The sequence below is a fragment of the Amia ocellicauda genome, chromosome 1, assembly GCF_036373705.1.
Source record: "Amia ocellicauda isolate fAmiCal2 chromosome 1, fAmiCal2.hap1, whole genome shotgun sequence".
NCBI lineage: Eukaryota > Metazoa > Chordata > Actinopteri > Amiiformes > Amiidae > Amia > Amia ocellicauda.
In genome coordinates, this window is record NC_089850.1 from 12,308,256 (window position 1) to 12,333,692 (window position 25,437).

A 25,437-nucleotide genomic window follows, 5' to 3' on the forward strand; every position below is an offset into this window, starting at 1 on the left:
TGTATTGTTATTTGTAGTTAAAATTTTGTAATTGTCTATGAAGCGAGATAATGCTCGTTTATCAGCACGCAATAAAATCATTTTAGGCTATTGTCTGCATGTAATTTAGTCAATGTGTCGATATATAAATATATAGCCTACGTGCGTGTATAAATTAAACTTGTATTAGGCCTATTCATAGAATTTGAATTGCGAAATAAATCAAGCAATGCGGTTAATATGAAATAGATCTTAAAGCTATTATGAAATCTGTGAAAAATACAGAACCAAACTGTTAATAGGAGGGGTGTGTTTATATCTGTTTAAACATGTTTGTCAACTGGCTCTACCTATGATGGTAATGTTAATAACACTATTTTATGTTGTTGTTGTGGTTGTAATTTTATTTTATTTATTCCGCTGTATAGACATCGGCAGTGATGTAGGCTACTGGCAAATATGAGCAATCTTTTTTTACCAGTATGAAATATTTTAACATGTATACCTTCATATATTTGAATATTTTTTGGTCAACATATTATTATTATGATGATGATGATGATGATGATGATGATTATAATAATACATATTCTTATTTAGTTTTTCCCTAGCAATCCAGAGTTTTTTTCTGTTAGGACATGAAACGGAATCTTTGGAACAATAAAAATGAAAACAAACAAACAAACAAACAAACAAACAAACAAACAAAAACAAACAAACAAACAAAACATACACACACACTTAAAATTAAATAAGCAGTATAATTAATTTTGTATTATATATTTATTAAGATTAATTGCTATAGCCTGCATGCATTTATTTTCCACCCTATTCCATCCGGAATAATGTAAAAATGCAGCAATGCACAGTGGACACAGATGACATCAATAAGTGAGTTTTTTATTTGCGTTTCGCAGGCGGGTCGATATTTTGGTGTGATCTAGATGTCCCACTACAGATGATTTTAGCAGTCATGGCTGTTGGCTATATTATCTATTTCTACAACGTCAACCTGCATACATTAAAACGAACTTAATGTTTCTTAAGGCCTACTTGGTTGGTAACATATACTCTGTTGAACACTGAACACGTTGAAACTGCCGCATCTACGTTATTCATTTAAAGTTTTACAAAACCTCAGTACTTCCACCATACATGCACAGTGCATCTTTTCTTTAAATCTCTGCACCTGAAGTTAAAACACATAAAACGCAACGGCCGTCACTTAATAAGACAAATGGGAAAGATATATCAACTAGGTAAGACTAACAACAAACAGGTTTATTATTTATACCTGCAGATTTTTTTAAATTTATTTAATTTAATAATTCATATCTGTCTATTTTTTCCAAATGCCACAAGCAGAGAAACCAGTTGAATGCAAAAATGATAGTATGAGAGAAACTTAATCAACCTCATTATTTCCCCCTGATCATTTACCCTTAACTTGATATGCAGGGTGAGAAACAGCTTGACTCTTTATCTTGAGTTATTTAATCTCTGTTCTGCAATTGGAGAACATGATTGTAAGTCTCAATTTTGAACTCACTAGATAATATTCAAGTCTCTGTAAGGGCTAAATTAAATCAATACATCGACTCACCTCTGCAATCACCAATTAAAAACACTGCTTGATGGGGAGTACATAAACACATACAAACAAGTGTTTATCCCACAAGTACAAAAATAAAAATGCAGTACTGCAAAAAAAAATTACAAAACAAACAAACCCCAGAAATTTAAGTTGAACACACACAAGATGTTGTCCTAGAAGGTGGACAGCTTTTCTAGGCTTCCACCTTGCATATCTGACACAGATACTATGACTCAAAGTGCTTCAATCCTGCCTTTTCCAGATGTACTGCTGGAAATACAATACATATGGTGTCTATTCCTTGGAATGAGTCGTGTCAAGAGCATTTTTAAATTCGAGTTTTCTTCTCCATGTACCTTTCTTGTAGATAATTTGCTCTTGGTCTTTGAAGGACTCTCTCTACCTAAACCAGGTTGCTGGGGTAGTCTTGAGAGCTTGTGTTTTCCTCAGGTCCTAAGACGTTATATGTGACTGGCCCTGCATTCTTCTTCAGCTCATGTGAACCTTGGCATCGGGGGGATGTTAGGTGGTAGCTGTCAGCAACATAACAAGGACAGTGTGCCCAGGCTGTAGATTTAGTTTGGTGGTAAACTGGCTATTCCAGATATCCTGCTTAGGCGAAAAAATCTCTCGAAGGGCAGCCTTGTGTTTGCAGGACATTTGAGGTGATAGCCGTTGTAGAGCGATAGTCAGTTTCTCAGTTCTCTCTGACAATGCCCACACAGCCTCGCACTTGCAAGCCATACAGGAGCTTGGGGGTGGGGGGGTGGGGACCCTGTTGAAGCTTGTCAACAGGGTCCCCACCCCCCCACCCCCAAGCTCCTGTATGGCTTGCATTTTCCAGAAACTTTACATATGAACACTAATGTACTGTGCCAGAAGACTTCTAATTGTGTTTCTGTGTCATTCTTCATGTTCTGAAGCAGATTTTAGGGTCATTTAGAAATAGCACCTGAAATGCTATGCTTTAAATATGTCCTCCAGCAACTCAAAGATCTGTGTGATCCATCCATGCCTTAGAACATAATAAAAACAAAAAGTTAAAACTTGGTTTATTTTATATTGCAGTATTTTTCTAGATGCTATGGAACGATATGGAAATCCAGGTGAGTGCTATGGTTTAATTCTGTATGGACTGGATGCTGGTGATGTGGAGAAAGCCAACAGACTTCTAACTTTTGTCTTGCTTTGCCCGTGAGCAATATTATAATATTTTTCCCTTTTTTGTGTTGTCATTAGATTTCAAACAGTGCTCCTTACTCAAAATGGTTTTTTTTTTGGCAATTTCCCATTTAAAACCTGAATTATTTTGGTTGTGTAGTTCATTAAAATAGTAACACAGTCACTAAAAAGGAATTTCTTGCCTTAACAAGTCCCTCAGCTTAGCAGTTCAGTCGATGCTTCCTACACACTGCAACATCCAGCTGTTTGAACACATCTGTCTCAGAGCTGTAGGTTGCAGTGTGAGTTCCCACCTCATTAAAGAAGACTGGCTGTGCAATCTGATCTGATGGCGATCTGATTGTGGAAAGCAGACAGGTGACTCAAAATCACTCTTTCCTTCTTGATAAGAGCAGGCGGGATTATGGGACCACATTGTGTACACCTCTCTTTAGAGCTGCTGTGTTTCCAGTGAACACAAACACTTGCTCCTGAAAGTCAAAACTACACTGTGATGAAGATGGTATTTTATTTTTAATGGAAAAAATATATATGATAAAGAAAATCCAACCATACATCGACAACTACATGCGTGTACAAAAGAAATGGCATTTCCCACATTTGGACACTGTCATTAATTTATTTTTAGTGAGGGCAGTACATACTGAAGGCTGTCCCTCCTCATTTTTATACTGATCCTTTAGACTTTGTACTGGGATGTTTTCAAGCACAATTTGTCATGGAAGATGTACTTGTTGATTTTATGCTTTAGCCAGGGCTATATATTTTGTAGTTTTGATTACAAAAATTATAATTTCTCAGAATGCCGAGGATCTGAAAAAAAAAGGTTAAAGGGAATACAAGAAAATAGTATCCTAGTGTTACAAATTACAAATTAAATTAAAAAGGGCACTTAAAAGACCTTTGTAACACTTTACAACTAAAGTTTTTTCCTTATTAAGACAACATGGAGTTGAAAGTTTTATATATGGCTCATAGTGCTCAGTGGATGACTAATTCAGGCTTCCCTGTCACTGGCAAAGCATACTATATAATTCTTTAGATTAGTTCTTATTGACAAGTATTACAAAAGTATAACAGAGGAATCATACTGCAGACGTGTAAATTCCAGCTTGCCTCAGGGAAGCAAAAATAAATTTGAGAAAAGTCAATGGAGACATCGAAGCTCAACTGTATTGAGTTGTGGTCAGTATATTGAGGAATCTTTATATTTCCAAGCAATGCATTGATTTGACATGCTGTTTCTTGTACAGGTGTTATTCCAAGTTTCTGTAAAGTTGCAATAATAGAATATAAATAATACACCCTATTCATTGTTTTCAACCCATTAGCAAAACACAGGGTCGGTTCCAAACCAATCAATAAAAGAAGCTAGGCAATACCACACAACGTTTATATACGTTTTATGGAATAACATGGATTTTGTGTTAGTTGCTTTCTTTTACGGTGGCTGACACACTGGATATGAGTTGGCTGTATGCACATATATAAAATGTAATTGCGCAGTTAAAAAGCACAGAATGAACAACAGCAGAATTGACCCTAGCATATGTCTAATTGTTTATCATACAATATAAACTTGTATCTGTTTTAGGTGAAGCTGCATCATGGTTTTTAATTTAAAATGCATGTTTGTTTTTTATTGTGATGTATTGCCTGCCTGTCTATTAAAAGAAAAGTGCTACTGAAGACCAGCCTACATTAGGAAACTTGATATATGATATGCAAATGACATACACATGTTTGTGTATGTTGCATGTGTTAGTATTTAAAACACACAAAGATGTGTTTTTTAGATTAGAATGTTGGTTCTTTAATGAGAAGGCATTTGCAGGTAACATTTACTGCTGATAGAAGGAATAACTGCTCTTATGTGTGGTTGATTATTAAAATATTTTTATTCTGGGAAAAACAAAATATATAAAAGTGTTTCTGCATTTTATCTGCTTCGAAATAGTGACTGAAATTGCTTTTTGAATCATAGTGCTGATCTTAATCTGAGATATATGACTTTGTTCCTCTGTTTTGTCCTTTAGCAAAGTGTAAGTGTAAATATCAGTGTTCTGTAATCGGGGCTTCCTTCATTTAGCACTGTATAAAGAATGATCACGTGTTGCATGACAGGGTTAAAAAAAAAGTTTCCATTAAATATGTTTTGAAGGAACACGTTTTCTCATGTATGCTGTGCTTACTACAGTCCATCATTTTTTTAAAATGGTGCCCAGCCTTTTGTGGTCCCATTGTAATTATAGAAACAAAAACCCATATATGTAGATATATGTATTTAGAGTTATATCTGTACAAATTGCTCTTGACATTGCTGAAATGCAACCCTCTATGAGTAATGAATACAAATACTCGATTGAAATGATTTTGAACATTGCGTTGTCAAACCCACTGTCCAGTATTTTGTTACATTTGATTGTAGATACATTTCACATTCCATGCTGTTTTGTGTTGCATATAAAACTCTTTATGTTCTTATGTAATTAAAGACAGGACATTAAAACATGTTTAATGTACAATGTAAAGCAGTGTAAATATATTTTAAAAATAGTTGCTGGTTGAACTGGGGTTAATAAACAAGGATTTATCTTTGGTAATTGCTAATTACTTGGTTCAAGTTGAAAAACAGTACATAGGAAATTAAACCTGTGTGTTTCTAGGGTTATGATATTTTGGAAAGCATACTGAATAACTGCCTTATCCTGGTAAATAGAAGGAGAACATTGACTGGGCTGGCAAGAAAGAAAAAATGTTACTTTCAAACACAATATGTAGCATACTACTAAAAACTAGAGACACACAGTCTTAAAAAAGAGAAAAAGGGACGAGAAAGTACACAAAAATACAACAACAACAAAAAACAGAGTCAGTAGTAAAGCAGAATACAGGGAGAATGTAATCGAAACCTGTGAGGAGTCAAAACCTTTATGGCAGCAATGTGTGAAATTCCAGGTCTGAAATTCCTTTACCAGACAGACAGGTCATCAGCGTTTACACACGAGAAGAGATTCGTGCCAAAATGCAATGCACAAACAAAACCCATTGAGGGAACAGAGGAGACAGTCAGCATTAACCTCCAACTGAAATTTATGCAAAAAAAAAAAAAAAAAAAACGCCTCTTGCTTTCATACAGTAGAAAGTCCAATTTCCCTTTTGTTACATGTGGAGCTAAATGTTTGAAAAGGTATTTATTTAATGGTCACAACAATAAGCTAACACTATTCGTGTCAAGCCTTATTGTGTTTAGCAGAAACAATATGTTTCAAATGGATAATATGTAATTTTCCTAAAATGTAAAAAACAATTGATTCTCATACTATTTTTTATGCAATTGTATATTTGAAATTAAAATATTTTAAATTTAAATTACAATCTACCCCCAGTACATTGTTACATGTTTCTCCATTATTATACACAAGTATTATAATATTGTTTTGAGCAGCCTAACCATGTCATTATAGCCCCAATTAAATGTGATGCTACAGTTAATCTGCCAAGTCTGCGGTTTTTGATTTTCCCCCTCAAAATAACCAGTCTTTTTTTCGAAAATTGATCACATCATAGAAATAAGCACTGTTTCTGCTGGAGTTAACCTAGTTGAGGCATGCTTGGTGAAACAATGCGGTGGGTGGATTATTTTTACAAGGCCTTTTGAGATGGCTGTAGGTAGAGCACAAGATTATACACGTGTGATCAACCATGCAGAAAAATGTGTTATTAAATCTAGATTACAGATAGCAAGAATCTAACGAAGTATCAAAAATAAAACTTGACAAAACTGAAGACACTTATTGGGGAAACCCAAGCCATACAAACAAAACAAAAAGGAATATGTTCAAAGCTGCAAAATTGCGAAACAGTTTTGATTGTGGTTTTTTTTTTTTTTTTTAAACCAAGATTTATTTTAAGGAGGTTTTATCTAAAATGAATGTAAATTATTACTGTTTGAAAACAGTAGGACACTTCAGCGCTGTAATGCTTCCTCAATTATAATAGCTCTTTCATTATCCCAGAGATCATGAAAGCTTAAACATTGTGTGCGATCAATGTTAGCAAATAAAGTATTTCTTTCCCTTTTTTCTGTACACCTACAAACATGGCGGCAAACTTCTCTTTGTACTGGTTTGAACTATTTACACTTAGACTAGTTACACTTCCTTACTACCCATAGGTTGACACTGAATTGACCATTTCCCCATTTGTATCATTTGGTTCAAAACACATAGCAGTTCAACTAAATATATAAATCTTCAACAGTTTTAATCTCACAAAAGGAATCATGACATACAATGCACAGAGTCCATAGTAATGGTATTAGTATCTACTGCTTTGTTTAGCCTAGTGGTTTTATAATCAATATTAATGAGGATTTCTAACCAGTTTACACTATTAAAAAGCTGTAATAGTTTGTTTTAACACCATTATTTTTTTTTCTCTTTTCTTGTAGCATTTAGTAATTTAAATACGATTAATCAGGAGAATCACCCATGGCTTATGACAAGTAGTTTTTTGTGTGTGGCTTTTGTACTGTTACTTGTGTTTTTTTTTAAATGATCATCTATGTGAAATTCCCCAGATCTATGTGCAGAAGCAAAATGTTTACCTAAGGCATTCTAAGTAGATGACACTTAATGTGATTCCTGGGCAAAAACGTCAAAACAGAAAACTATTTTGGATTGGAAATCAGAAATGATAAAAATCTTTTTCAGAATGAGCTGAAAGCTTGATCATCTTACCTTCTGTTTGAATTTAAAAGGAAATATAATAATAATATTAATAATATTTTGTGGGATGAAGATTGGGCCAAATCAAGTAACTATTTGACATTATGTCTATGTTACAAAAGATACATTGCTGAATGGTGGTTAATTGAAAATAATTTGCTACGTGCTCCTAAACAAAGAAGGTAAAGGTCTTGATCATTTGTTCTTTTTCTTCATCTATGTGGAAGTCTGCCATGGAGGATGATGTTTAGAGTAGGAGACACAGAAATACCCTAGTCTTGGTTTGATTACCTTTCACAACATCCACATTAGGAGGTCTGACAGAGGTGAACTCTACTCTTTACATTTAAACATTGAGAAAGCTGTGCTGTTTGAATGAAATCAGTTTTATATAATAAGTTCAGGGAGAGAAGCAGTATGTAGATTATTGCAATTTAATGACAAGACAAACAGAGACAGAAGGCAAGCTCTTCTGTGTCCTATTTTATTTTACACACTTATGAATTTTTAAAACAAAGGAGTTCTCAGCGATTTAATGCACCAACCTCACATTATACATCGATACACTGTCCCCTCTACACGCATAAACATGAAAATAAACACATGGCTCATTTCCTAATTAGGCCAAGCAAGAAAAAAATACATTTCCCATAGATTGTGGTATTCAAAATATGAAAATCAAGATGGATTTGAAATATGGTTTTACATGTCATCATGTTTTCAGTCAGTCAAGTACAAGAGTGTTCAACAAAAATGTAAAAAAAGGCATTTCATTTCAACGTTGGCTATAAATAACACTTTAACATGTTTTGCAATTAGTTTGTTTATAGAATGCTTTTAAGGAATGATAATTGTCCTATCGCCCCCCCCACCCCCAACAAAAAAAAACTGGAGAAATCTTATGCAAAAGGTAACTTCTGTTTTTTTCCCCACTGCAGCCTTTGAAACAAAAGATAGAGACTCCTTTTTAGTATGCAGCGGCAGATGCAACTACAATCAAATAATAATGTTGAATACAGGTTAATTAATAAAGTGAAATAATGAAAGGAATATATATTCCTAAATTCCAGGGTTTGGCCTAAAATAATCCAGTTCAGTGAAGCTTCATTTGAGGAGGTAGCAATGATTGCTCTGTGATAATTTTAGGGGCATTTCAGAAGAACAGAATACACAAGCGTAAAAAAAACAAAAAAAAAACGACATGCTTTTGTTTTGCTCCAGGAAATTGTCTGATCTTGTTAATTAGTACATCGTTTTGTGAGCCAGCCACATACAAGGGTTTTCCCAGTTTTGGTTCCCCACTTCCTTAAGTAAATGATGACAGTCAATTTAATAAGAACTGATTAGGAGCTGAAAGAGAAGTGAGTTAATCAAGAATTAAATCAGAAAATCTCCACCCCTCCTGCCGTTGATTCAATAAGATTTCTGGGTTAAGTTGCATGGCTTTGATAAATTCAAAAACCCTTACTTGAATGAAATTAATCCTTAATTTAATTGTACATAAACGGTTGTGGCATTCAGTCCAGCTCTCGTTGGGAGCCTTAAAATGTCTAAGCTAGGACTGAGTGAATCACTTTGGTGCAAAAGCGATACATTTTCATCAGACTGCTCCCTTGATAGCCACAATTTTCCCAAGGCTGTTAACTGGTGACAATGACTGAGTGCTGAGTGTAATTTAATTTTCTGTCAGATTAAGCAGGGAACTATTGTAACACCCCCAGATTTATCTGCAATGATTGGATCTCCTTGTTTTGCAATTTGCAATATAAAGACCCCCAGAAGAGATACTGAGCTGATGACAAGGGAGACAAATCATTCAGGAACTTAATGACATTTTCCATGTAAAAAAAGAGCTTCCAGCCTCCATTGAAACGTAACATGTGTTTCACTTGTAAAATCACCACAGGAACTCTCTTTCCCACAGGGGTCAAAACAGAAGTTACTGGATAGTGTCAAAGCATACAGTAATGTTGGGTGAATGCAGTTAGAACTGTTAACGGTGCTTCAGACAGGTTATGTGCAGTACTGGATACCAGGTACTCATTTTGAAGAAACAGTTGCTTTTGATATGAATGCAAATCATCTCCAAAGTCACATGCCACCATGCAAACTAGAGTATTAGTTAAAAATAACAAGGCCTGATGGTTATTGGGGGTGCTTAATTGATTAACAGAGTAAAGCTAGGTGACTAAGTTGTCAGTATGTCAGCCACTCAAGGTGAAAATATGCAAATTACTTTAAAAAATAAGCACATTGTCTATAAATCTGCCCATTTAAACATTTTGTTTATTTAGTTTATTTTTATTTAGTTTTCTGTGTCACATTGACAGTTTGGAAATTTTAGACATTTTTAAACCTAGGCTGATAACCCTTAATCGTGATATTTATTCATTATGTTTACTTTGGTCTCTGGACCCTAATTAATTAGATTAAATATGTGATTCTACTACATACTTTTAAATAGTAATAATGTAGTGAAGTAAACAAGCAGCACATTAAAGACGAGGAGATTTTCTGCCAGGTTTTACAAATCAAAGTGACATAATTAATCTTTTAATATGAGAGGAATCCCAAGTGTTGTGGAGTAATACCCAGTCACACCCACATTTTGGTTCGAAGAAGCAAATTTAATCCTGAAAAATAAAAACCCTTTAGTGAACAGCACTTTTGCCAAGCATGCTAACTTAAGAGCAATATGTGTTCAAAAAGTCATAACTTCTTAAAATGTCCAAAGCTTTATAATGAAATCAAAATGATATTTTTTACTGATCGATTGGTATTGTGATTTTGATTTAAATGATTTTTCTATATACTTTCTATAATTTTAATCGAGTGTTATGATGCCAAACAGCCATTAAGATTATTTCAAAACTGCATACTGAATATATCTGTAGGTGCAAAAAACAAACTACTCTATTTGAGGATAATGTCAGCTTGTGTACGGGACTGCAATGTTTGTGTGTGATTTGTGAGGGGGTTCGAAGTGGGAGTGGTACGAATCATGAGGGTACTCACCCAAATGTTTGCAAGTCCTACAAATTGCTGTGACTGATGGATGTCTCCCTAATTGTATTCATTACCGGATAAGTACACAAAAAGCAAAAACAAGGAGAGCAAAAAAACTCACTTGCTTGCTGGTGCTCCTTGCATCCCCTGCTGTCACACAAAGCTTGCAGATCCCACTGCTGCCTTAAAAGCAAAGTCAATGAAAGCAGCACAATTATTTATTGCCCCTGAAAACAGTGCTTGAAATACTCTGAAAGCGAGCAGTAACATTTGTTTCAGTATCTCAGAGTGGACTATTAAAATAAATACACACATACATAAGAGGCCTCCTAAAAAAAGGTCAAGCTTCCAGTTCCAAATTGCAGGAAAAATGTGACCTGGAATTTAACAAACCAATCTGAAGGCGCCTATTTCAATGCTATTTTGTCTCAGGCCTCACATGACAAAAGCAGCCCTGACTCTCTGTCTGCCAGGTAAGAGCAGGAGCTGCAGTGACCTGTGCAAAGGAATGGCTCACAGAGGGGGAAGACAGGCTTATCTGTCAGCAGTTACTTATTAACAAGTGGACATCTGACAGGATCGATATTTTTTAGCTAGGGTGCAAACAGGGCATTTAGGATCTTTCTTTCATCGGGGAGAAAAAAAGTTAAAGATTGCATGCTGGATACATACAAAGATTAGTAAAAGATAGTTTATCATACTTGTTTGCATTGATTGCTGAGATTATTAGAAATTATTTATTGACACAATAGACCTATAAAGATAATTTTAGAAAGCTCTGCCGTGAGGAACATACTATTACATACTCCTTCAGAAGTGTGCTATAGGCTTCGGAAAGGATTTAATTGGTAATAGGGAAAGGATCAGATACAAAAGGTTTCTTTAGGCAGTTTAGGGAACACAAGATTCAACATTGACTCTCCAACGTTTTCTGTTCCAACTGGTCGTTTAAGTGGAGAAGAAAAACAATCCTCCCTATATCCTGATTTCCATTCTGTGACTATACTAAACCAATGGCACAAAATGTATTAGCCTGTTATTGCAGGTACCTCTCTCTTATTTCCAATTCTGTTCTTTGCATGTATTTGCCTTAGCATTGAATTCTTGGGCATTTTTTAGAGAGCCGAGTTGTTTGTTTTTCACTCACTGAATTCCAGTTTTCCCAACACAATGAGAACCGCACAAAGATTAATGCAGTGGTGAGGAAAACAGGAGCAATCACTTGGAAATGAGTAAAAAGAAGGATGTCCGTTGGCAGTTTGTCCCGGTGCTTTTGATAGTGTGTATAATTTGGACACGTACAGCAAAATCCAACAAACATGCTTCTGAATGTGTATCGCCAATGTGGGGATGTTATTGTGTACAACAGCAGGTTCGATTTTTCTTGGCCAGTCAAAGGGAGGTTTCATACCTCAGAAATACAGGCCACCAACTGTCTGAACAGATATACATTTTACTGAGCATCTGCAAGCCGTGAAATGCTGCAGCCAACCTTGGCTAGCACGAGATAATAAACACAAAAAAGTTTCAGACGTTTCCCTTTTTCCCCTGAAGTCAGTGGTAGCCGCTTCCCCATCATTATTCAAGACACCGCACTGTCAGGACGACAATATGCATAATTTGTGTTTTGAAATTCATCCTGTATGTATCAAATAACAAATGTTTGGGTGACACTGGGCCTTGGAGTGAGGCATAATCGCTCTGAAACATTTTACTGAACATTTGGTGATAAACGTGGTCGGCCCCAGCTTAAAGCAATTAATTCAGGATACTGACATAAACTCTCCAATCCTTTGACAGCTTGGAGCTGAAATAAAAATGCTAGTTCTCCAGGGAACTGCAGAAGATAGTTGGCTCCTTTCTGGACTGTTTGCTCACAGGCCCAGAGAGCAATCTTCCTCACAGAATGAAATGCAAGGACACAAACAATGTACCAGGGAGAGAATAGGAGATGGGAATGAACAGTTTGAACTATTTGCTCAGCAGAAGGGCAGCCACAATGGTCGGCCAATGGCTTTCCCATGCATCAACTGGGGCTTCTTAGACCCTTTTGTTGTTCGGTTTCTTCCTCTGGCCAGATAAGAGCACAGCTGCCTTATACTTTTAATTCCCATTGTACATTTACTGTATGGTCATTTATCCAGCTTTGTATTATTCATCCTTATTTTAGACCTCCTCATTTAATCTTTTATCTCCCGGTATCTTGTCAGGCGGTTTCACCTTAACGTATACTCCGCTGTTAGATCAGAAACAGTCACGGAAAAAACACATGTGATACAGGGATAAAGCCTGACCCCTCTCTGGTCAAGAATGAAAGCCTCAGAAGTCAAGCAGAGAGCACCATAATTAATTCCCAATTATGCCGTCTGCTGGATTCGTAGGCCACCATCCTGCTGATTTCCCAATCATATTTAATAAATGTGTCAGCGATGACTCAAATAATACGAAAAACAGAATATTATCTTTTCCACTTGAAAAATAAATTGGTACATTTGATGCATTGAAAAAAATGAAGTAAAATCAGTGTTCGATCACTGTTTCTGTAAGCTTTCTGGTTTGAAAATTGGCATGAATAATTTGATTATATATTTGTTCACTGATGCATCATCACCATCATCATCATAACAATAATAATAATAATAATAATCCGGTATAACCTGTAATGCAATACCAGTTTGAAGGAGACGCATAAGAAAAATACCTTAGATGTATGTGTCAATGTTTTCCTAGACATTAAACGGTAAGGTGGCTAACTAAAATAAAGCAAAACATAAAATAAATCTCAATCATAAATTGTTCTGTAGTTTCAGCTCATTTGTTTTCTTTTAAGTGCAGACAGTGTTGAAGAATTTCAAGACTTGTGAAAGACAAGATGTGTGGCTAAAATTATAATTCTGTGAATGTAGGTACCAGGGATTTCAATTGTAAAAAATGGTCTTTCCCTTTTAAGTACTTTTATTTCCAGGAAGATAAAAATGAAATTATTTTTTTCAGAGTTACATTTATTTTTGTACTTCTTTATTATTGCAAAGTGAATAGGTTAATCTATTTAGTTAAATTTTGTTGTTTTTTAAGTCTCATATTTCTATACAATAAGGATTGTCCCACTTACAATACATGTGGAGTAAACACTGAGAGATTAATAATTCTATATTTATATAATTAGGAAATGTATTGTTTTTATTTGGAACTTGTCTTTCCCACAAGGAGAATAAAACTAAAGAAACTGGGGATGACAGCTGAGCAAAAATCCTCACGAGCTGCCTTCATTTGAATGGACAAATGTGTTTTAAGTGTAGCCCTTGGAGAAAGTGCTTCAGAAAAACCTCTGTGAATGAAAAGAAACATGCATACAATAGCACTAATGTGGAGGAGAATGAAAAGTACCATTTAGCACAACACTCACCTGTGAAAATGGAAAACACAAACAGAAATCCTTGTCTGAAGTCAACCCCCCCTTCCCTCCACACACACACACACTCTGCCCTTCCCCCCTCCCTCCTCGATGCTTTCTCTCTGGCCCTCTGGGTGGTCACACTCGGAGGCTGAAAGGCAGTGCCGTTAAGCGCTGTCTTGAAAAACTGACATCACGCGTCTCCAGGAAAGACAAACACCTGTTTATCTGTGCTGATCCGCGCTCTCTCTGCACTTAGCAGGGTCTCAGACACTTATCCCCGCGCTCGACACAGACAGCGCTCTGTCCGAAAGGAATTCTAAACAGCGAGGGGGCTGCCGGGGAGCACGGGAAGTCAAAAACTTGAGCAGTGTCGGCTCACTGCGCCTGTGCTGAAAAAAAGCGATCTCTCATTGCTCTGCTGTGATGAAATGTGGATTGTAACTTGTATTATGTGGTGCACATATAGAAAACCAATCAGAGAATATAAATATATATATAGAGAGAGAGAGAATAAATGTATCTGTGTGTGTAGGGTCTGCAAACCATTGACTGCCACTCTACAGAAATGGATGAAATGGCAGTGTAACGTTAACCCATCCCCTGTATCAACAGTTCAATCAAGGGGAGGTTTTATATATTTCACTAGGCCCAATTCAGTGTTTGAAGCACTCTGAAAATATATAATTGATACATAAGTATAGGTTAATTCACAATATTTAGCTGACTAATCATAAAAGTGAATCACCAAATAAAATGATTTCAAGTCAAAGATGTGAATATTTTCATCTACAACAGTGTGCATTGCTTCAGATTTAAAAATGTTTTTCCTGGGAAACTAAAACAAAGTACATAAATCGGTTTGGTTTCTATCAATCTGCAGGTCGCATTAAAACTTTCATGTCATCTAGTCAGTGCTATAATTTGTCTTTGAGCCTTATACTCAGTTTGACTCCGCTGACTGAGGAATGAGCAGGCAGTGTGCATAAATTAATCATCAGCCAGGGTTCCTGATAAGAAAGAGTTCAAGGCACAATGGAAGAATGATTAAGTAAGTGTAAGATTAGTCAATTACATACTTATCATGTTTCAAAGAAATATGCAAATCCCAAGTAACCTTATTAGCTCCCTGACAGTGTTGTTTCCGAAATAACGAATATCGGAGGCATTCACATTCCCAGAGTGGGAAGTCATTTTTTAAATTAACTTTCTGTTCACCAGATTCCAGATTACGTTATTTTCTAAAGGGATGACTTTGTTTCACAAGACTTGCAAACCATGGCTGTTTAAGAATATAAGTGTTAGTGTAATATACCGAAGGAGAATTAAACAGTTGAATACTTAATGTTTCAAACTTAACCCCCTTTAAATCAGTGCAGGATCAATTCAGAAGAAGAAGAAGAAAATAAATCTAATTCTGATGTTTTGAAATGCCACATTTGTGTTCTTCAGATACTTAACCAGCTTGTCTGACCTCAGGTATGAAGACATAAATAGGTGTCTTATTGCAGAGTTTGTCAGCACATCTCAATAGGCGGGTTCAGACCTTGGCAACATTCTCAATGTTATGCTTCAGCAGCATTGAAATAAAGCACTGTTCATGGTGTTTTAGCACTTATTAAACTTGTCCATTTCAGCGTAATTTATGTGTGTTGGGAGCTTTAGTCTTTGGAGCAGTCTTCACTGCACAAAATCCACTGAGTCATTTAACTGAACTTCAAATAAACTTCCTGGCAATGCCTGCCCAGGGATTAAGTTTTTGTTATTTTTTGTTATTTTTGTGTTAATTGTATGTAATTTCAGTTGAACAAAACCTTTACCTTGTTAAAAACTAACATACTAAAGTAATTCAAATAATAACTTGAATATATTTGTATGTGCACACACCATATTGAAGAGTTAACTGAACATAAAACAAGCAAACAGAAAACACAAAGTTAGTTTACTAACCTCGGTAACCACACAGGTTAATAAACATTTATTTATTCAATGAGCATCACTATCATCTTTATATATGATAATAAATGTTCATTACGAGTTTGTTAATTTCCTTTGTCACACACATATACCAGTACATACATAGAAACTTTTCAGTTTGTTTCTCATCAGATATAAAACTGAACTTAAATTACATTCAGCAGCTTTGTCATTACATTCTCACTGGCTTGGTGTGCTGTTAGAAATACACACACCTTTAAGTATGGAGCAATAAAGAGCTAACTGATCACTTCTCCCCTTTTATTCCACAACCAATGTTGTATTGGCACTTTAAATAAAAAGTATTTATCAATAATCTTTTTTTGTTTGATTTGTGTTTACTTTGCTACCCATAAAAGCCCTAAAGTGTTTCTAGTATTTTATTATATGGTCTGCACAAAGCAATTTACCTGCCATAAACAGAAGCTGTAATGAAGCATTTCACAAATCTTCAGTAAGGGCAATTCATTTATGTGTGAATGTTTGACTGACATTATCTGACGATGACTCGAACACTACTACTCGTTATTTTTATTATTATGATTATAATTATAATTATTATGAAGCAGTCATTCAACCAAAATCTAATACGCACCAACAAAAGATTAATGTAATTTGGTGATTAGGAAACTTGCAGAGAAAAAAAAAAAAACTCTGAATGTGATTGGTGGGGCTTGTTCCACGGTACACTACAAAAGGTAAATATGAAAATCAATGGCCTTTTATTCTCAAAAATATATTAACCCATGAGGAAGCTACATGATATGTGTTGTATATTAAGGATCTTCTACCAGTCTTACAGAATATAGCCATTAAAGCCCACTTCAATCAGATGATTACTGGGGCCAGTTTACAGTGGCGCTACATCGTGGTCTTCTGCGCTGGCATGTGCCACAATAAAACTGACAAGTAACATCTGGGAACTCACTGTGAAGAGTTGCTGTGATCAATGGCCAGTCTACCGTCTGTTCATAATGCTGTGAGCTAGTACGGAAACACTGTGCATTCGTGAAATTAAAATAATGTAGATGGTAGGTATTATACAAAACCATTATTTTCAAAAACAAAACAAATGAGGTTTCAGCAGCATTCCTTTGTATAAGGCACAGGCAAGACAACGATGTGACTTCATAACTTCTTTTGTTCTTTCTCTAATCAGCATTTAATAATCTGGCCAGTGTGGACAAATACTACATAACTGAAAACCACATTAAAACACTGTCACACAAAAATAAGATGCAAAGAGAATCAAAAGGAAACCAAACAAGGCAGTGACTGGAATTGAGGAAATGCTTCCCGAGGAAATGATTATCTAAATATCTACTGTTATTTAACAATTATATAAACTTTGACAAGAATTACATTTTGTAGATGTGCTACTTTACATTTTTTGCTCCTCTCTGTGATGTTTGAGATCTACTGTTTAAGTGAGGTCAAGTTCAACAGAAAGATAAATAAGCGAAGCACTAAAATATAATCAGATAACAGAACTGAACAAAGTCAATTATTGACATGTACAGTTTAAAAGTATCATCTTCTAGTGTCATCAATTCCATATTAGAAACGATTGATTTATATTATTCCTGTACTTAAATTTAAGAGAGAAAATATATACCCTTTGAGTCAAATGACAAAGTATTGTTTAAAATAAAAAGGTAGAAGCTGGGACATTTTTTAAATCAGTAAAACACTAAAGCTTCCTTTCTTTTCTCACTGGGAAGAAATTCACAGACAAATATAAAGCCAGATGAGTCCAACCAAAGAAAAACTGCCACGAGGTGAAAATTACTGTAGTACTGTAGCACTGTAACAATATCAGTAATGGAAATTCAGCATAAATATACATGGAAAACTTCCTTAAGTTGCTGCTTCCTTACAGCTTCAATTTATGGCAGATACATTTCTTTATAACAGCAGGTGATGTGATGTTTCAGATTCAATTTACAGTTAAAGACTAAAATTGTGCTTTCATTGTCAGACCACAAATGTATTTAAAAGATTTCCCTGTTTAATTGTGAATTCAACAAACCACTTATCATTCACAATTTTAGAAGCCGTTTGATGTACCTGGTTTAATATGAGATACAAAGACTTTGAATATGACGGTTAACACAGAAGTAGTTAACACAGGTCAACTGAACAGAAGTTCAATTGAAGGAAAATTGTGCCCATCATTCCCACCACAAAAACACACCAAAAAAATGGATTACTTGGATGAAATGCAGCCTCCAGGTACTTAAATGAAACCTTGATAGATAGAAGCATTTTGCTGTTGTGCTTCAAAGACACCACCAAACAAAGGCATTGAAACCTTGAGGCATAATTCACCTTATATACTATGGATGTGAATTTTCACTTTGAAAGGAAAAATGAAAGCTCTCTAGGGTTCAAAGGGTTGCAGCGAGATTAACTTTTGGATTTAAGGGGTAAATTGTATGAGTTCAGCATAAAAGGCCAAAATCAATGTACGTAGCTTAAAACAATAACATTCAATAGACAAAAAAAAATGAAGAAATAGTTGAAGTGGCAGGAAGGAACTGAAATTGTCCCAAAACTGAGTCCAATGGAGGAAACTTGTGGAAGATCTATTCTCCTTAAGGAGTACAAGGGTTTAAGGGTTTGATATGGGTACAGATTACTTACATTATAAACTGTTTTGTGAACAACTGTTTATACCACCCTTTTACAAAGTCATGTAAAAGCTTAAAATTCCCACAGGTTTAATCAATTATACATTAGTTACTCTAGGAAAAGAGGAATTCGAGGGCAAAAACAATACTGTAACAAGGGCAGAATCAGAGGAATTGGCAGGAAAAAAATTTAGCTTTTTTATTAGCACTGATATTTTGATACATTTTGTAAGAAGATGATATCTTGTTTATTGGTAAAATTGTTTTATTTTATATGTTTATGGGTTATATTTATTTATTTTGTTATTGTCTGTTTATCTGTAAAGCGCTCTGTCGCTACCCTGCGGGGGGCGCTATACAAATACAAATTGTTGATTGATTTATAAACCAAAATACAAATTTATTTGATAAATCAACACATTTTTCATTTTCATTTTTGGTAATGCAGAAATCATTTTTTAAGCTTGCCATACATATAATTTTACTTTGGGGGAAAAAATGGATTGTTCTCAGTCAATCATCAAATAATATAGAAGCCTTTTGATGGCCAAGCCAGTGGTGAGCACAAACGACTGCCCTAAAACCCAGCACGTGCATAATGTGTCGCCCAACTGACACAGCCGATGTGCTAAGATTTTCTACACTGTTTGGGTTCCTCTCAATACCGCTGTACCATGGACCCAAACATCTGTGAGTCGCACATCCCTTTTCTTCCGTCTGGAATTCTCCTTTCCATGTGCGAGTCTCCTCCACTCCGCAAATACCTTTGACACACGGACCTCGGATTTGCCAGACAGTTGGCATGCTCCTGCAATTACTGCAGTCTCCAAATTCTTGGGATTTCTTGTAGTTTGCCCAGTATTGTTTAACTGTTTTACTACCATCGGAGGTTGTCTGGGCCGTGTAGAAGTGGCAGTTGATTTTCTATGGACACGAAGGGAACCTCCCTCATTGTTTAAATATCTCCAAAACTTTCTACTTGTTTCTCTGAAGTTATACTTGTTCCTTTTAGGATAATACCCTTAGTGTCAGTATTTAATTCAGAAAATAAACAGAATTGTGCCATATTCATATTTATGTAGTTGAAAGGCTCTCTATTCTCACCTCTTGTGTACATGTGGTAGAAATATGAGACTTCATTAGTACCCTACATGATACACACTTTCAGGCCATGTGCTGGAGCCTGCTTCATCTTGTACCTGTGCATGTTTTTGTCTTATGTCTAGGCTGCTCCTTTTAATAGATTTGGGATCTGTAATTATGATCTGAGCGAATTTTACAATAATAAACTGTCTCTAATTGTTAGAATTAAGACATTATGCACAAATTGCTCTTTCAACAAGATTATCGACTTTAGTCCAAGAACCCTCTGGACAATGATGACGTTTAATCTGTCTGCAGCTGTTTCGCCTCGGTACGATCGGTTAGGACATGATGCAGGATTGCAACAATAGGAAATAGTTGGATCGCCTGCCATGAGGTTCAAACACCACGACCACAGCTAAAGAGAAAACGTGCCCTCAATTTGTCATGGTATAAAGAGTAATGTAGGTTATCAGTGGTTGTTTTAACATAAGCCAGACTGGTTTGTTAACAATGACGCAAGATCATCCTCTGGTTAATAATAGTTTTACCTGTTTATGGGAGCAGTGTCAAAGCATATCATCTGGGCTTGTGTATGTGTGTGTGTGTGTGTGTGTGAGAGAGAGAGAGAGAGAGAGAGAGAGTGTGTGTGTTTGTGTGAGTGTGGAGTACAATATAATATCTGGTTGGTTTCATCACCATATGCTTGTGTGTTTAAAGGCTGGTAAAAATCACACCTAGAACAGATGCATAATTACACAGCAAAATGACAGATAAGAAAAGGCTTGAAGAATTATATTCATGTAGAGAGCTCCTGCCTTCTGTGGGGACAGGTTGATAGAGATAAGACAGAGAAAGACGTAGGCTAGTATTAGTAGATAGATCTACAGCACAATGTCTTTTTCGGTCATTAGCTCTGACCGCCCAATGGCACAGGCCAAGTATGTTGGCAATGTTTAACAAGCCATCCATCTTTTACCTGTTCCCTTTAAACAGGAACCTTTGTTTGAACCGTAGAGTCATTAGACTTCTTTTAGCTCACTCCTATCAACTTTTCAATTAGATTTATATCCTTATGATCCAAGGATTACATTTAGGATGTGTTTTAATTTAGATTTTGACCTTGAAGTGAAAAGCACATACACCATGTTAAGGTGTACTCGGTCTTCCCCAAGGTATTATTCTGAAATAATTTTGCATGCTCTTGTGGCAAATGTCTACTGTGACCCAAAGACTGGTGTTTTATATGCTTTGTAGGAGAGTGTGAAATTGAAAAAGCATTCAAATCTATTACGCAAGACAAAGAACGAATGAAAGAAAAGAAAGGTGAGGAAGTTTTTTAAATTGTATTACAAATATATGATTTATCTGTTTATTTATTTAAATGTATACAGTCTATATCAAATGTTTAAATTAAATACAAATGTAAATAATGTAGATCTTTTTTAATATTACATTTTGCCATGCAGTTGTGAAAAGATATACCCTAGACCTATTCTTTAGGAAAGTAGCCTAAATGAATTAAAAAGATGTCACTAAGTTCACTGGCGTATTTTATATTTTTCTTCATAATTACATTTTATATCAGTCAGTGAAGTTTAGAATGTTGTTTCTTTGAGAAGATTATAGAATTATTGATTTTTTTTTCATTGCAGAATTCTCCTCATGTGAAAGGAAATAAAATACATTTAAATGCTTCCTTGTTTGGTAAACTAACTGGAACCAAATGCAGAGTAGTATATTTAAGGATGACTAGTACATACTGGACTCACACTGAAATAATATTGTATAACATAACATTTGCAATTTCCAAAACTGTAAAGGTAGGTTGCTGTGTAGCACACAAACAAAACAAAGGAAGCATAGAGATGCTTATAAAATGGCCTCACTGTAGACATAGGTAGGAAAGTTTACACTCTTTCCTTGGTATGTAAGTCACCTGAATGGCCTGACACATGATGCACATAGATACAAATACATAAATACATTTTGCAATAAAATAGCAGCATACTCAGTTTAACAGCAAATACAGTAGCTGCATATAAATTACAAGCGGGGAAAAAGCCTGTTAATAACAAAACTCATACATTCATAAAGGTGAATTCATAGGGCCCGTAAACCAAACGAAAATTGTTAGTATTGGTAAACATTTTTTTAGGAATGTGTTTATTACATTCTTCAATTAAATTCACTTACTCCCAGTGCAACACTTTATGGGAAAAAACACTGGGAGACATGAAAGACATTTTGAGAAAATACGTAGGAAATTGTTTACCATTTGTCATCTGAATTAGGGATTTGGCGATTGGTTAAAAACAAAATTTCCAGAAAGTAATTTTCTATTTACATGTATGATTTAGTTAATGTGTGTGATGAGTTTCCCAGAGAATCACCTTAGAATCCAATGTAAAAAACAAACGGTGTCTGTGTCATTTGTTGGTTTGAGACAGGAAACATAATTATGATGAACTTCTTAGTCTTATGACTGAGCGTGCAAACCCTTTTTTCTTTCTTAGTCTTTTTCCCATAATGTACCCACTATTTATCACTAACGTCTACGCAGTGTCCAGGAACAAATCTCTTAGAATGTGCTTTATAAATGATTGACCCACCACTCCCACTGCAGACCTCAAATGTTTTGAGCCCAGTGTTTGTTCAGCAAAGTTTTGTCATATTTTAACCTTGTGCTCTTGAGGTGCCATAATATGTCTCTCGCTCTCACTTTAGTGGGGAGACAAACCCTCTTTAGAAAAGCATTTGCATGTTCAGGCAAAAGCAAGATAAGAATTGCCCCAGCCCCCTACACAAAAATAAGAATGTGGCTCTGTATACTTTATTCTTTATTCCAAGACAAATGTGCCCTAGCATACTGACTCTTTCCAAAAGAATGCTCCTGCTTCCCTTTTCCCCACAAGACAAAGCTTTGGCTGCAATGAAATGAGCATTAGAGTTTTCATTCACATCATGAACTGAGGAACAAAACCACTTTAGAGCCTCTTTTAATTAATTAAGGCAGACTAAAATGGGGCCGAATCATGAATAAGACATTTTCTGCAGACCACTCTTTTCAGTGAAAGCACCAGAGGACAAACGTTTGTTGGGAATTTGTGCTGTCAAGTGTTCATATTAAAGACACATCAGGTTTGACAGAACACAAGAGGCTTCACGTAATATGATTACAGCCTTGAGGTATGATATTATCAGGTGAAATCCTAGCTTTTCCACCGCTTTCTGATGTTTGAAATGTGAAAACTCTACCAGTACTTTTTCAGATCATTCAGACTATCCTTGCATAACCCGTAAGATAGGTTCCCTTGAAATGTGCAAGAGTGTCTGCTATTTACAGGGGTGAGGGAATTGTGACGGTCAATCAAGTTGTGGGAAAAATTCTACCAATATTACACCATGTAACAGATTGCAAGGAATCCACAGTCAAGGTGCTCTAGAGCGCTGTATGTTAATAATGTAACCAGATACTGGAGAAACATACATACATCAGCTCTCTGCCCCCTACTCCAGGGGTGTTGTTTTTCTATTATGCTTTATTGTCCTGTAATCGCCGTCTGCTTTTCTCCCCAACAGGTTCAAGTACTGTAACTGCGCAGCTGAAGAGGACAGTGGCTCTCTGGGCCACCACGCATCCCCCAGAAAGAGAAACAGAGAAGCTTTTGAGTCAATGTGTTCATTAGTACCTGGTTATGACTGTGGTTAACCTGATGGCAAATATGAAATATCAAAGCACTTGTCAGCACTCCTGAATGGGACAAAGAAAAGCTGCATTAATGATTAACTGCGCTAAAAGCCCCGGCTTTTGTATTCCCATGGTGCCTGGACTATCTGGCTGCCATGTGACATGCTTGGGCCATTTTCTAGCAGATTGAGGAAAGCTAGTGAGCAAACACAGGTGCTCTGGAGTCAGCACGGCTGTCAGGGACAACCACAAACAACACCAGCTATGCCTGGCTAAATTAGCCCCTCTGTTTGCCTCTGTTTCCTGGAGATCTTCCATTTCAAGTCCAACGTATTTCGGCCCCTATTCTCAACCATTCGCGCTCAGAGAAAAAAGGAAAAGGAAAAAAAGAAGGAAGAAAAAGAAGAAACAGGGAGACTCCAACAGACAGCTACTTCTTTGAAGCAACACCATTTGGTGGCCAAACGTAGGGACTGAGTAAACTAATTAATAGTGTTCCAGACTTCAGCTTGGAAAACAAAACAAATTTATTTTTCTCAAGTGGGGGCTATTTCTGTGACCCTGTGTCAAATACAGTGGACACAAGGATTCTGCCTCCAGAATCCTAAAATGTGTGTAAGATGGAACAGGGAAAAAAAAAAAAAAAAAAGCATTTCACCATTAATAGAATATGAATAGTGAATAGGAGGGTTGCTTACAGTTTTAAATACCCAAGATACACCCCAATCTGTGACTTCCCCTGGCACGAATTTTATGTTACAAAGTTGCAAAATTGTCCCAGTATTGGGAAGTAAAAGGTCCCCCTAGTGGATATTATTATTTTTAATTCTACAAATGGCACAAGTCAGGCAAGCTGTCTTTTATTGTTCAAATATATATATTTTTATATAACAGCCTTTCCCTGTTCAAATTCCCAGCAATTACACCAGGCTGGTAAAGCCTGGATTATCAGTTAAATATAATAAAGGCGATTTAGGTAAACACCTAAAATCAACAAGAAAGGAAAAAAGTTATAAATAAAAAAATAAAAGGATTTGAGAAGGGTCAGCATGCCGGTTCTCCAAAATGAAACATACATATTTCAAGAGATGTCAATACTAGTCAGTTTTACCACATCAGTTATGTAAAAACTATGTATATTTTAATGATTTACAATTACTTAATGAAATGTTTTTGTTTAGTATTGGTTTTTAATGTGTGAAGAAAATAAAGAATTTTCTTGAAACATATTCTCACTCCCAGAACTTAAATTATTAATTTACCCCCCCAAATTCTGTCTATATTCAACTTGTGAAATTCAAAGTTATTTTGACAAGAGAACATTACATTCCCAACTGAAACCATCCGTGTTTTACTGCAAACATTGTTAGAACAGATTGGACAGATGTATGAAAAATAGACAAAGGAAGCCAGTCAATGTATAAATAAGTGCAAACTAAATACTAGACTTACTAACATAGAATCAACTATAATATCCCTTCCAATATGGCAACTTACATATTGCTTTAAGTTGACAATTTTAAATAAAACATGATTTTAACAAATCTCCCCCTCCGGCATGAACTGGGACAAAGTGCATTAATTTGTGTAGCTCAAAATCCTCCACCTAGGATCCACATTTACTGTATTTAGATCAGTTGGGTTAAACCTTGGGCCTAATGTCTCAACACAGAAAAAGGATTTGAGACAACAGCTTTGTTATTAACTCATTGTGCCGCTGCAAAAGATGTCTGCTCCATTGTGAGTGGAAACAGAGCTATCAAAGCAGGTTTCGAGTAATGGGGCAAGGCACGAAAGCTCATTGAAAATAGCAATACTCTCAAAGGCTCTTTGAAGCTCTGGGTACAATGCTAAATTTGAAAAGAGCAAGTGTGCTTTAAGAAGCTATGCACTGAATTAACCTCTTCCTTTTGTGACATTTGCAACTACAATGAAGTAATATTGTGATTTATGTAAAATAAAATACTTCTGTGATTTCTCATTTGAGGGCAAAATATATTAGTCTGATTTTTCTTTTTGGTGTGCTCAAGTGGTCGGCAACATCTTTGGAGATATGGATCTGAATTTTCAGGCAATCTAGATTTATTTTGACCTCCCCCCATGCATTATATTTAATTTTGTCATTAAGGAGATGGAAAAGCTTAATCAGTGAATGATTTTACTATAACAAG

General features: G+C 35.7%; 1 protein-coding gene and 1 long non-coding RNA gene across 2 annotated transcripts in view; one reads left to right on the top strand and one right to left on the bottom strand.

Moving 5' to 3' along the window:
* The window catches only part of LOC136766483 (uncharacterized), a 28,367-nt gene extending 3,872 nt beyond the window's left edge, over positions 1 to 24,495 (top strand). The window contains exon 2 of the long non-coding RNA XR_010821750.1: positions 23,158 to 24,495. This is a non-coding gene — a long non-coding RNA (uncharacterized LOC136766483). The remainder of the gene's footprint in view (positions 1 to 23,157) is intronic.
* Positions 1 to 25,437, bottom strand: part of LOC136767666 (protein CEBPZOS) — a 398,863-nt gene that overhangs the window by 26,677 nt on the left and 346,749 nt on the right. The window lies entirely within an intron of this gene.